General features: G+C 44.4%; 1 protein-coding gene across 5 annotated transcripts in view; it reads left to right on the top strand.

The window, feature by feature from the left end:
- LOC140735211 (CMP-N-acetylneuraminate-beta-galactosamide-alpha-2,3-sialyltransferase 1-like) overlaps nt 1-14,385 on the top strand; it is a 36,701-nt gene that overhangs the window by 2,546 nt on the left and 19,770 nt on the right. The window lies entirely within an intron of this gene.

Raw genomic sequence — 14,385 nt, forward strand, 5'->3', positions numbered from 1 at the left:
ACATAAAGGCAGACAACATTGAAAAGGACTGAAGGTGTTGTATTTGAACGCATGCAGTATCTGGAACAAAGTAGATGAACTTGCAGCACAGTTCAGGTTGGCAGGTATGATGTTGTAGGCATCACTGAATCATGAATGACAGAAGGTTATAGCTGGGAACCTAATCTCTAAGGATGCACATTATATCGAAAGGACAGGCAGGAAGGCAGAGGGAGCAGTGTTGCTCTGTTGGTAAAAAAAAAAGAAATCAAATCATGAGAAGGAGGTGACATAGGGTCGGGAGGTATTGAATCATTGTGGATAGAGCTAAGAAACTGCAAAGGCAAAAAGAACTTGATGGGAGTTGTATTCAGACCCCCAAACAGTAGTGAGGATGTGGCCTACAAATGACAGTGGGAGACAGAAATTGCATACCAAAAGGGCAATGTTACTATTGTCATGGGCAACTTCAATAAGCTGGTGGATTGGGAAAATCAGGTTGGTGCAGGATTACGGGAGGTGGAAACTCTAGAGTGCCTATGAAATGGCTTTTTAGAGCAGCTCATGGTTGAACCCACTGGAGGATCAGCTATTCTGGATTGGGTGTTGTGCAATGAATTGATTAGAGATTTTAGGGTAAAAGAACCTTCAGGGAAAGTGATCATAATATGATCAAATTCGCCCTGAAATTTGAGGAGTGGCTGAAGTCAGGTGTGTCAGCATTACAGTGGAGTAAAGGGAATTACAGAGGCATGATAGAGGAGTTGGCCAGAATTGATTGGAAAAGAACACTGGCAGGGATGACAGGAAACAGCAATAGCTGGAATTTCTGGAGGCAATTTGGAAGGCACAGGATATATACCTCCCAAAAGGGAGGTAGTATCCTAAAGGAAAAATGACACAACCGTGGCTAACAAGAGAAATCAAAGCCAACGTAAAAGCCAAAGAGAGGGCATATAATAGAGCAAAAAATACGAGGAAGTTAGAGGATTGGGAAGCTTTTAAAAACCAACAGAAGGCAATTAAAAAGTCACTAAGATAAAGATGGAATACAAAAATAAGCTTGCCAATAATATCAAAGAGGATACCAGAAGTCTTTTCAGATACATAAAGTATAAAAGAGAGGAGAGAGTGGATATCAGACCAGTGGAAAATGATGCTGGAGAGGTAGTAATGGGGGACAAGGAAATGGTAGACTAACTGAATAAATATTTTGCATCATTCTTTTATGGTGAAAGTTCCAGGTGTCAGGGGTCATGAAGTGTCTGCAGTTACCATAAGTAGAGAGAAGGTTCTTGTGAGACTGAAAGGTCTGAAGGTAGATAAGTCACCTGGACTAGATGGTGTACACCCCAGAGTTCTGAAAGAGGTGGCTGAAGAGATTGTGGAGGCATTAGTAATGATCTTTCAAGAATCACTAGATCTTAGAATGGTTCCAGAAGAATGGAAAATTGCAAATGTCACTTCACTCCTCAAGAAGGGAGAGAGGCAGAAGAAAGGAAACTATAGGCCAGTTAGTCTGACCTCAGTGGTTGGGAAGATGTTGCAGTCGATTATTAAGGATGAGGTCTCGGGATACTTATCTAGGAAAAGAGTACATTCGATGTTTCAGGCCGAAACCCTTCAGCAGGATTCGTCGACTGTACTCTATTCCTAGACGCTGCCTGGCCTGCTGAGTTCCTCCAGCATCTTGTGTGTGTTGTTCAGATTTCTAGCATCTGCAGATTTTCTCGTTTGTGGATAGACAAAGGAGAATCAGTTGATGTGTACAGTACTTGTATTTTCTGAAGGCCTTTGACAAGGTGCCACATATGAGGCTGCTTAACAAGCTTACGAGTCCATGGTATTACTGGAAAGATTCTAGTATAGATAAAGCAGTGGCTGATTGGCAGTAGGTAATGAGTGGGAATAAAGGGAGCCTTTTCTGACTGGCTACTGGTGACTAGTGATGTTCCACAAGGGTCTGTGTTGGGCCTGATTCTTTTTACATTATATATCAATGATTTGGATGATGGAATTAATGGCTCTGTAGCCAGGTTTGGAGATGATATGAAGATAGGTAGAAGGGCAGCTGGTTTTGAGGAAGTAGAGAGGCTATAGAAAGATTTTGACAGATTAGGAGAGTGGACAAAGAAATGGCAGATGGAATATAGTGTTGGCATGTGTATGGTCGGGCACTTCAGCAGAATAATTTAAGGGTTGACTATTTTCTAAATGGAGAGTAAATACAAAAATCGGAGGTGCAAAGGGACTTGGCAGTCCTTGTGCAGGATTCCCTGAAGGTTAATTTGCAGGTTGACTCTGTGATGAGGAAGACAAATGCGAAATTAGCATTCATTTCAAGAGGATAGAATATAAAAGGAAGCAAGAAGGCTGTGAGTGAACGGCTGATTTTTTGGAGCGAACTGAGTTTTTTACTACGCGGGTTAAAGAGAGGTGAGACTGTGCAGGCGCGTAATGTCAGTCAGTAGAGTGCAAAAAGTTTAAAAAGAAGGCAGCCATATTCCACGGGCAGTGTTGGAGCGGGCAACAGAGTGATAGGGCTTTGGTTCAATGGGCTGAGGCGAGGTAGGAAGTATGTGTGTGAGGCCAGTTTTCTGTGCTCAGTGTCAGATGTGGGGGGGTCCTAGAGTCTCCCAGCCAATCACATCTGTACCAGGTATGTTGAGCTGCAGCTCCTGAGGGACCAAGTTAGAGAACTGGAGATGCAGCTCGATGACCTTCGCCTAGTCAGGGAGAGCGAGGAGGTGACAGAGAAAAGTTACAGGCAGGTGGTCACACCGGGGCCACGGGAGACAGACAAGTGGATCACAGTCAGGAGGGGGAAGGGGAAGAGTCAAGTACTAGAGAGTACCCCTGTGGCTGTACCCCTTGACAATAAGTACTCCTATTTGAGTACTGCTGGGGGGGGGGGGGGGGAACGGCCTACCTGGGGGAAGCAACAGTGGCTGTGCCTCCAGCACAGAGTCTGGCCCTGTAGCTCAGAAGGGTAGGGAAGGGAAGAGGAAGGCAGTAGTGATAGGGGATTCTATAATTAGGGGGTCAGACAAGCGATTCTGTGGACGCAGGAAAGAAACTCAGATGGTAGTTTGCCTACCAGGTGTCAGGATCTGGGATGTTTCGGATCACATCCGAGATATCATGCTGTGGGAGGGAGAACAGCCAGAGGTCGTGGTACATATTGGTACTAATGACATAGGTAGGAAAAGGGAAGATGTCCTGAAAAAAGACTACAGGGAGTTAGGGAGGAGGTTGAGAAGCAGGACCTCAAAGGTAGTAATCTCAGGATTACTGCCTGTGCCACGCGACAGTGAGAATAGGAAAAGAATGAGGTGAAGGATAAACGCGTGGCTGAGGGATTGGAGTAAGGGGCAGGGTTTCAGATTTCTGGATCATTGGGACCTCTTTCAGAGCAGGTGTGACCTGTACAAAAAGGACGGGTTGCACTTGAATCCCAGGGGGACCAATATCCTGGTGGGGAGGTTTGCTAAAGCTACTGGGGAAAGTTTAAATGAGAATTGTTGGGGGGTGGGAACCAAACTAAAGAGACCGGGGAAGAGGAGGTTAGCTCACAATTAGAGAAAGCTTGTAGACAGTGCGAGAGGGAGGATAGCCAGGTGATAGAGAAGGGACGCGCTCAGACTGAAGGCTTGAGATGTGTCTATTTTAATGCAAGGAGTGTTGTGAACAAAGTGGATGAGCTTAGAGTACAGATCAGTACTTGGAGATATGATGTGGTGGCCATTACAGAGACTTGGATGGCTGAGGGACAGGATTGGTTACTTCAAGTGCCGGGTTTTAGATGTTTCAGAAAGGACAGGGAGGGAGGCAATAGAGGTGGGGGCGTGGCACTGTTGATCAGAGATAGTGTCACAGCTGCAGAAAAGGTGGATGCCATGGAGGGATTGTCCACGGAGTCTCTGTGGCTGGAGGTTAGGAATGGGAAGGAGTCAATAACTTTACTAGGTGTTTTTTTTATAGGCCGCCCAATAGTAACAGGGATATCGAGGAGCAAATAGGGAAACTGATCCTGGAAAGGTGTAATAATAACAGTTGTCATGATGGGAGACTTTAATTTCCCAGATATCAATTGGCATCTCCCTAGAACGAGGGGTTTAGATGGGATGGAGTTTGTTAGGTGTGTTCAGGAAGGTTTCTTGACACAATATGCAGATAAGCCTACAAGAGGAGAGACTGTACTTGATCTGGTATTGGGAAATGAACCTGATCAGGTGTCAGATCTCTCAGTGGGAGAGCATTTTGGAGATAGTGATCATAATTCTATCTCCTTTACATTAGCATTGGAGAGAGATAGGAACAGACAAGTTAGAAAAGCGTTTAATTGGAGTAAGGGGAATTATGAGGCAGGAAATTGGAGGCTTAAATTGGAAATAGATGTTCTCAGGGAAAAGTATGAAAGAAATATGGCAAATATTCAGCAGATATTTGAGTAGAGCTCTGTATAGGTACGTTCCAATGATTCAGGGAAGTTGTGGTAGGGTACAGGAACAGTGGGGTACAAAGGCTGTAATAAATCTAGTCAAGAAGAAAAGAAAAGCTTACAAAAGGTTCAGAGAGCTAGGTAATGTTAGAGATCTAGAAGATTATAAGGCTATTACGAAGGAGCTTAAGAAGGAAATTAGGAGAGCCAGAAGGGGCCATGAGAAGGCCTTGGCGGGCAGAATTAAGGAAAACCCCAAGGCATTCTACAAGTATGTAAAGAGCAAGAGGATAAGAAGTGAAAGAATAGGATCTATCAAGTCTGACAGTGGGAAAATGTATACAGAACTGGAGGAAATAGCAGAGGTACTTAATGAATACTTCAGTATTCACTATGGAAAAGGATCTTAGTGATTGTAGTGATGACAGGCAGCAGACTGAAAAACTTGAGCATGTAGATATTGTTACGAACCCCATAACTGGGTGTCTTACCAGCAAAAATAGGAGTATCTGTTGGAGTCTGGTGATACTATTTTTAACAGTATTTATTAGTAAAAATACACAAAAATAATATAAATGCAAATATACAGATAATATACGTCATCAATACTAAACCTAAAAGTGCGGGTATAATAATAATCAATAAGAAATAAGCTCTATCGTTGTCTAGGGGATAATGAATTGTCACATGGAAATATAAAGTTCAGTTCAGTTCATGCAGGCTGCGGTAGTTGTTGGTCGCTGTGTTGCAATTGTTGGAGAGAGAGAGAGAGAGTAACAGCTATTGACTTGCCGATTTTTCTTTTACGATTTTGATCCATCGATGTGTTGTTGTTGTGGCCATTCACGTATGACCCCTCTGTCCTTTAACTAGACCGTTCCGTGGTGGACTCGTCACCCAGGCAAGGGTGGACACACACACAAGCCCTCCACCGTCTCTCCTGGTGCGTCTGAGGGGTGTTCCCCAGACCCTACTTTTATCCCCACTCACGGGGTCTCAGGTGTCAATCAGGTTGGGATTATGCAACACATCAACCAGACCACTCTGGTTGCCCCCTGAGGGGTTTCAATGAATAGAACAGTACTCAATAAACAATCCTTCTCCAAGAGACAATAGCAGTAATCAGTGGTTCCGTTCCGCTTTTGTTAGGAAGAGACATTCCACGTTGTGTATCTCTAAGTTGTCTCTCTCTCATTAACTGACATGAGCTGTTTATCAATAACAACTGTCGACTGTACTTCCTTAGAAGGTTGGCGTCATTCAATGTCTGTAGTGAGATGCTGAAGATGTTCTATAGGTCAGTTGTGGAGAGCGCCCTCTTCTTTGTGGTGGCGTGTTGGGGAGGAAGCATTAAGAAGAGGGACGCCTCACGTCTTAATAAGCTGGTAAGGAAGGCGGGCTCTGTCGTGGGCAAAGTACTGGAGAGTTTAACATCGGTAGCTGAGCGAAGGGCGCTGAGTAGGCTACGGTCAATTATGGAAAACTCTGAACATCCTCTACATAGCACCATCCAGAGACAGAGAAGCAGTTTCAGCGACAGGTTACTATCGATGCAATGCTCCTCAGACAGGATGAAGAGGTCAATACTCCCCAATGCCATTAGGCTTTACAATTCTACCGCCAGGACTTAAGAACTTTTTAAAAGCTATTATTAATGCTTTTTGAGATAGTGATTTAGATGCATATCATATTTTCTTACTGAGTTAAGTATTGTATGTAATTAGTTTTGCTACAACAAGTGTATGGGACATTGGAAAAAAGTTGAATTTCCCCATGGGGATGAATAAAGTATCTATCTATCTATCTATCTATCTTTGCTGTTATCTCTCTCATTTCCTGGGTATCAGACCCGAAATAATAGCGATTTTGTGATTCTCAGAAAGGGGGGGGGTGACCTTGCACCCTTCTGCCCAGCAGAGTTGCTCCTCATTCGTAACACCCCCATCCTTCTAAGAATTTTCACCGAAGGGGAAAATTAACTAATACAGAGTCTTACAGAATTTCAGAATCTAACACAATACAAAAGAGTTTTTCACTACAGAGTAATACAGTTATACATTCAATGCAGCATCTAGATAGTTAGCGATTACATTGTCACTTTCTTTAATATCTTCTACCTTAATAAATTCCTGTAGCATCAGACTCCAATTTAATAACCACCTATTTTTTTTATTCCTTTTCTTCAGCAAAAACAAAACTAAAGAGTTGTGATCTTAGCTTAAGTGTATATTACAAAATGTGAACCAATACATGTGTGATTATTCTGTAGTACATTACAAAAGTTTATGCAAATACTAATCTTTATTTTACTTTTAAACTTAACAGTCAATCTTCCATGGTGTTGTCTTTATTATTTACATGCTTTGTCGAAATCCCTCAAAACCAGATCCTGTTATTTAAAGTGACATTTTTTCAACCTTCGCCCCTTTTCCAGTTAACTCTCACGTGGTTAGCTTGCTCACCAGTGTGGAATAGGCTTTTGCATACTCCTTTCATAGGAGTTATTTTATCAACAATGATTTCCAAACTTAGCCCATCTTCTGAACTTCCACACAATTCTTTATTTTTAAGCAAGTCATTAATTTTACCTTAAGGACCCTTCATTCTATTAGTTTTCAGTTTAATATCTGCAAGTGATCCCTCTTTGTCCAAACAACATTTCAAATTCTGCCTCTTCACAGCACACCCTTGAATAACATTAGCGAGTGGGGTACCTTTACATTCCAAATCAACCTGTAATTGATTCACAGGCACCTTGTTAACAAGCCATTGTTCCTTCAGCCTGGTTACTGCTTCTGACACCAATCCAGACTAAATTTTCTTTATTCAATTTAGGAACTACACTTTTCCCTTCCCCTTCAATAATAATATTCACATGACCAGCTTCCATCTCCTCACTAACTTTTAACACACCTTCTAACACAAACAACTGAGAATTCTCACTTCCCACTAGTACCAAGGTTAACCCTTTCTTCACTGAACCAAGTCCATCTGACCCAAAAGGACTGCATTCCTTTTCAACTAAATCAGATACCTCAGACTTTTCCTGAGTTTCATTACTAGGTTCAGTACCATGTGCATCCACATCTTGAACACACTCAGACGGGACATCTGCCTCTTCCAGGCTTTCAATACCCGTCCCCTTTTCAAATTCTAAGTTCCCCTGATCCTCCCAACTACTCTCTGGGCAACTCCCATCCGGAGTAAACTCAACCCTGCAGGTTAAAACAACCTCATCTGCTAACCCAGCAGACTCCTTCAAGGTAATGGCATCCTTTTCATCTAGGACTGCCCTAATTTCATTATCGGGAAAAAATTTAAAATTTTCAACTTCTTCAAACAGTTCTGTCAAGCCAGACAGATCATTCATGTCCAACCCTGGACCTTCTAACAGCCTTATCTGTTTCTCATTTTTACCCCGTGCCTCTATAAATTCCCTCCTGGCTAAGGGTAGGTCTACCTCATCTCCTTTACTCTCTTTCACCTCCCTATTCTCCGTTTTACCACCCTCTAACCCCTCTTGGTACAGGGTCGGTAAAAACATCTCAGCCAAATCAACACTGGACTGATTTAAACTGGTCTCTTTCTCAGCTGCCTTTCTCGACATGCTGCGAGTGATCGCGCATGCGGGATAGATCTTGGAACCTAGGGGCGGGTCCTCAACACTCACAGGCTTGCTCGTCAGCTCCACTGCTGAACACACATCACCACCTGCTAAATCGTTACCAAGAAGGACGTCCACGCCGTCTCTCGGTAATTCTGACCGTACCCCTATTTCAACTGGTCCAGATACCAGCTCACAATTTATAACAATCCTATGCAAAGGCACAGCTTCTGTCCCTTTTCCTATGCCTCTCAAAACTACCTCTCCTGTCTCAGGACCAAAATCTAGTACCTTACTGAGAATCAATGACTGCTCAGCTCCAGTATCTCTCCAGATCCGCACTGGAATTGGTGTTTCTCCCTCTTTCACAGACACGGTCCCTTCTGAAATAAATCTCTCACGCCCCTCTCATATTTTATCTACCTGGGGCTTTCTCATCGATTTGCTGATCAACACAATACACCCTGTAGGGGCTGCTGCGTTCCCTTTTCCTGTCTCCTTCCTCGGAGCAAAGCACTTAGATGCAATATGACCCACCTTTCCACAATTAAAACAGGTCAAGCCAGGAACCCTCCTGCCAGCCTGCTTTTCTTCCTCCTTATTTTTACCACTAGCTCCCGGCTGAATTTCTGCCTCAGCCGGCGGGCTTTCTCTACCGTTCCTATGGTCTTTCTGGTAACTCTTATTCGAGGAAAACTTTGTCTTGTGGGTTAGGGCATATTCATCTGCGAACCTGACAAATTCGGATATGGACTTATTCGGCTTCTCGTTCAAATACATCCAGATATCATCCAAAACACAACCTTTAAATTCCTCAATCAGAATTAACTCCCTGAAACGCCGAAAATCCGCTTCCACCCTTTCTGCCGCACACCAGCGATCCAAGAGCACACCCTTCTCATAGGCAAACTCTGCATACGTCTGATTCCACACTTTCTTTAAATCTCTGAACTTTTGTCTATAGGCCTCAGGTACCAATTCGTAGGCCTGAAGAATGGCCTGTTTCACTTCCTCGTAATTCTCATACTCCTCCTCCTCCTCCTCCTCCACAGACAATGCCGCATATGCCCGTTGTGCCTTCCCTTTTAACACACTTTGTAACAACGCCACCCACTGATCTCTGGGCCACTTCTGATTCACTGCCACCTTTTCAAAATGCAAGAAATAACTATCAACATCCGTCTCCTCGAACGGAAGTACTAACCTAAACTCCCGACTAACATTAAACAGCTCCTCTCGGTCTGACCCCTGAACTCGTTGCTCTTGCCTTAACTTCTCCATATCCAAGTCATGTGGCCTCTGTTTCTCCTTCTCCTCATACTCCCTCTGCTTTTCAGCTCTTTCCTTCTCCTTTTCAGCTCTAACTCCTTTAGCTGGAGCTCATACTCCCTTTTCCTCTGTTCCACGTCCAGCCTCAGTTTTTCCAACTCTAACTGAGTTGTCCCAATAGCTGGTACCTTTTCAGGGATCTGTTCCAATACCTCAGCTGAAAACACATTCTTCTCAATATAATACTGAGTTATGGCCCTCCGCATCTCCCACTTTTTCATTGACGACCTCACCTCTGCGAGATTTAGTCCTTTCGCAATATTTACCAAGTCCGTCTTTGTGGCTCCCTCTAGCACCTTCAAAGTCGGGTTTTGTATAAATTCATCTATGTCCATCTTTGCTGGTTTCCCGTCTGGTTACCCGCGCAACCAGGTCCAAGTCTGGACTTAAGCCCGATTCCCTGGCCCTCCAATTTGGTATCAAATCTTGAGACGAGGCCCCAAGTTGTTATGAACCCTGTAACTGGGTATCTTACCAGCAAAGATAGGAGTATCCGTTGGAGTCTGATGATACTATTTTTAACAGTATTTGTTAGTAAAAATACACAAAAATAATATAAATGCAAATATACAGATAATATACGTCATCAATACTAAACCTAAAAGTGCGGTTATAATAATAATCAATAAGAAATAAGCTCTATCGTTATCTAGGGGATAATGAATTGTCCGATGGAAATATAAAGTTCAGTTCAGTTCATGCGGGCTGCGGTAGTTGTTGGTCGCTGTGTTGCAATTGTTGGAGAGAGAGAGAGAGAGAGAGAGAGAGAGAGAGAGAGTAACAGCTATTGACTTGCCGACTTTCCTTTTACGATCTTGATCCGTCGATGCGTTGTTTTTGGGGCCATTCACGTATGACCCCTCCATCCTTTAGCTAGACCATTCTTCCGTGGCGGACTCGTCACCCAGGCAAGGGTGGACACACACACAAGCCCCCACCGGTCTCGTAGCGTCTCTCCTGGTGCGTCTGAGGGGTGTTCCCCAGACCCTACTTTTATCCCCACTCACGGGGTCTCAGGTGTCAATCAGGTTGGGATGATGCAACACATCAACCAGACCACTCTGGTTGCCCCCTGAGGGGTTTCAATGAATAGAACAGTACTCAATAAACAATCCTTCTCCAAGAGACAATAGCAGTAATCAGTGGTTCCGTTCCGCTTTTGTTAGGAGGAGACATTCCACGTTGTGTATCTCTAAGTTGTCTCTCTCTCATTAACTGACATGAGCTGTTTATCAATAACAATTGTCTTTTGCTGTTATCTCTCTCATTTCCTGGGTATCAGACCCGAAATAGTAGCGATTTTGCGATTCTCAAAAGGGGGGGGGGGCGACCTTGCACCTTTCTGCCCAGCAGAGTTGCTCCTCATTCGTAACAATATTAAGAAAGAGGATGTGCTGGAGCTTTTGGAAAGCATCAAGTTAGATAAGTCGCTGGGACCGGACAAAATGTACCCCAGGCTACTGTGGGAGGCGAGGGAGGAGATTGCTGGGCCTCTGGTGATGATTGCTTTGTGGATCCAGAACTGGCTTGCCCACAGAAGGCAAAGAGTGGTTGTAGATGGGTCATATTCTGCACGGAGGTCGGTCACCAGTGGTGTGCCTCAGGGATCTGTTCTGGGACCCTTACTCTTCCTGATTTTTATAAATGACCTGGTTGAGGAAGTGGAGGGATGGGTTAATAAGTTTGCTGATGACACAAAGGTTGGGTGTGTTGTGGATTGTGTGGAGGGCTGTCAGAGGTTACAGCGGGACATTGATAGGATGCAAAACTGGGCTGAGAAGTGGCAGATCGAGTTCAACCAAATAAGTGTGAGGTGTTTCATTTTGGTAGGTCAAATATGATGGCAGAATAAAGTATTAATGGTAAGACTCTTGGCAGTGTGGAGGATCAGAGGGATCTTGGGATCTGAGTCCATAGGACGCTCTAAGCAGCTGCGCAGATTCAGTTCAGTTCAGTTTCAGTTTATTGTCATTTAGAAACCACAAATGCAATGCAGTTACAAAATGAGACAACGTTCCTCCAGAATGATATCACAAAAGCACATGACAAAATAGACTACACCAGAAAATCCACATAACATTTGGCAATCCCCAATCCAGAGTCCGGAGAGGCTGCTGCGTATTAATATTGTGCTACCGTCTTAGCGCGTTTCCCGGAAAGGAGCTCCAAACCCACCAGACGAAACAAGACCAAAAACTAAAGCTACAAGACCTGCACAAAACCACATAGTTACAACACACAGTTACAACAGTGCAAACAATAGCATAATTGATAAAAACAGACCATGGGCACAGTAAAAATAGTCCAAAGATGTTAAAAGACTATAAGTTCGAAAGAAACCACCACACAGTTTCCACAAGTCCTCAGGGTCCCGATAGACTCGTCATCCCATGCAGGTGGCAGAAGGGAATAATCCCGCTATGGACTTCCACAGTGCCGCCGGACTCAGCCTCGCAGACGCAGCACACACTGAAAGCTCCGTTGACTCAGTGGTTAAGAAGGCGTATGATGTATTGGCCTTCATCAATCGTGGAATTGAATTTAGGAGCCAAGAGGTGATGTTGCAGCTATATAGGACCCTGGTCAGACCCCACTTGGAGTACTGTGCTCAGTTTTGGTTGCCTTACTATAGGAAGGATGTGGAAGCCATAGAATGGGTGCAAAGGAGATTTACAAGGATGTTGCCTGGGTTGGGGAGCATGCCTTATGAGAATAGGTTGAGCGAACTCGGCCTTTTCTCCTTGGAGTGAAGGAGGATGAGAGGTGACCTGATAGAGGTGTATAAGATGATGAGAGGCATTGATTGTGTGGATAGTCAGAGGCTTCTTCCCAGGGCTGGAATGGTTGCCACAAGAAGACACAGGTTTAAGGTGCTGGGGAGTAGGTACAGAGGAGATGTCAGGGGTAAGTTTTTTACTCCGAGAATGGTGAGTGCGTGGAATGGGCTGCCGGCAACGATGGTGGAGGCAGATATGATAGGGTCTTTTAAGAGGCTTTTAGACAGGTACATGGAGCTTAATAAAATAGAGGGCTATAGATTAGCCTAGTAATTTCTAAGGTAGGGATTGGACAGGCTAGATGCAGAAAGATTGTTCCCGATGTTGGGGAAGTCCAGAATGAGGCGTCACAGTTTAAGGATAAAGGGGAAGCATTTTAGGACCGAGATGAGGAAAAACTTCTTCACACAGCGAGTGGTGAATCTGTGGAATTCTCTGTCACAGGAAACAGTTGAGGCCGGTTCATTGGCTATATTTAAGAGGGAGTTAGATATGGCCCTTGTGGCTAAAGGGATCAGGGGGTATGGAGAGAAAGCAGGTACAGGGTTCTGAGTTGGATGATCAGCCATGATCATACTGAATGACGGTACAGGCTCGAAGGGCCGAAGGGCCTACTCCTGCACCTATTTTCTATGTTTCTATGTTCGGCACAACTTTGTGGGCTGAAGAGCCTGTATTGTGCTGTAGGTTTTCTATGTTTCTAAAAGCCAGGATTTATAAAGCACGGGTGAGTACAGGGCTACGGTGGGAAACTTTGTCACATGCTGTGAGCAGAATCATCTGCAGCTTAATGTGAAAAAGACTAAGGAGCTGGTGGTGGACCTGAGGAGGGCCAAGGCACCGGTGACCCCTGTTTCCATCCAAGGGGTCAGTGTGGAGATGGTGGAGGATTACAAAGACCTGGGGATACGAATGGACAATAAACTGGACTGGTCAAAGAACACTGAGGCTGTCTACAAGAAGGGTCAGAGCCGTCTCTACTTCCTGAGGAGACTGAGGTCCTTTAACATCTGCCGGACAATGCTGAGGATGTTCTATGAGTCTGTGGTGGCCAGTGCTATCATGTTTGCTGTTGTGTGCTGGGGCAGCAGGCTGAGGGTAGCAGACACCAACAGAATCAACAAACTCATTTGTAAGGCCAGTGATGTTGTGGGGGTGGAACTGGACTCTCTGACGGTGGTCTCTGAAAAGAGGATGCTGTCCAAGTTGCATGCCATCTTGGACAATGTCTCCCATCCACTCCATAATGTACTGGTTAGGCACAGGAGTACATTCAGCCAGAGACTCATTCCACCGAGATGTAACACTGAGCATCATAGGAAGTCATTCCTACCTGTGGCCATCAAACTTTACAACTCCTCCCTTGGAGTGTCAGACACCCTGAGCCAATAGGCTGGTCCTGGACCTATTTTTCCACTTGGCATGATTAACTTATTATTATTTAATTACTTATGGTTTTATATTGCTATATTTCTACACTATTCTTGGTTGGTGCAGCTGTAACAAAACCCAATTTCCCTCGGGATCAATAAAGTATGTCTGTCTGTCTGTCTGTGAGGCCTCGCTTGGAGTATTGTGAAAAGATTTGGGCCCCTAATCCTAGAAAGGATATGCTGAAACTGGAGAGGGTTCAAAGGAGGTTCACAAAAAGTATTCCAGGATTGAATGGCTTGTCGTATTAAGACTGTTTGATGGCTCTGGGCCTGCATTTGCTGGAATTCACAAGAATGAGGTTTGACCTCATTGAAACCTATCGCATGGTGAAAGACCTGATAGAGTGGATATGGAGAGGATGTTTCCTATAGTGGGAGAGTCTCAGACCAGAGGACACAGCCTCGGAATAGAGGGGTGACCTTTTAGAACAGAGATGAGGAGAAATTTCTTTAGCCAGAGAGGGGTGAATCTGTGGAATTCGTTGCTACAGGCCGCTCTGTGGAGGCCAAGGCTTTACGGATATTTAAGGCAGAGGTTGATGGATTCTTGATTGGTCAGGGCAAGAAGGGATGGGGGGGGAGAGAAGGCTGGAGATTGGGGCTGAGAGGAAAATTCGATCAGTCTTGATGAAATGGTGATGCAGACTCAATGGGCTAAATGACCTAATTCTGCTCCTTTATCCAATGGTCTTAATGGAAATGACACATTTCCTGTATGTTTGCATGTACACGTGATAAATAAATCTGAATCTGCATCTGGCGCTCTGCGGAATGAACGCTCTTGACATGATAGCATGGTGGTTAGCACGAACTCTATTACAG

This window comes from Hemitrygon akajei, chromosome 11, assembly GCF_048418815.1.
Source record: "Hemitrygon akajei chromosome 11, sHemAka1.3, whole genome shotgun sequence".
Lineage (NCBI taxonomy): Eukaryota > Metazoa > Chordata > Chondrichthyes > Myliobatiformes > Dasyatidae > Hemitrygon > Hemitrygon akajei.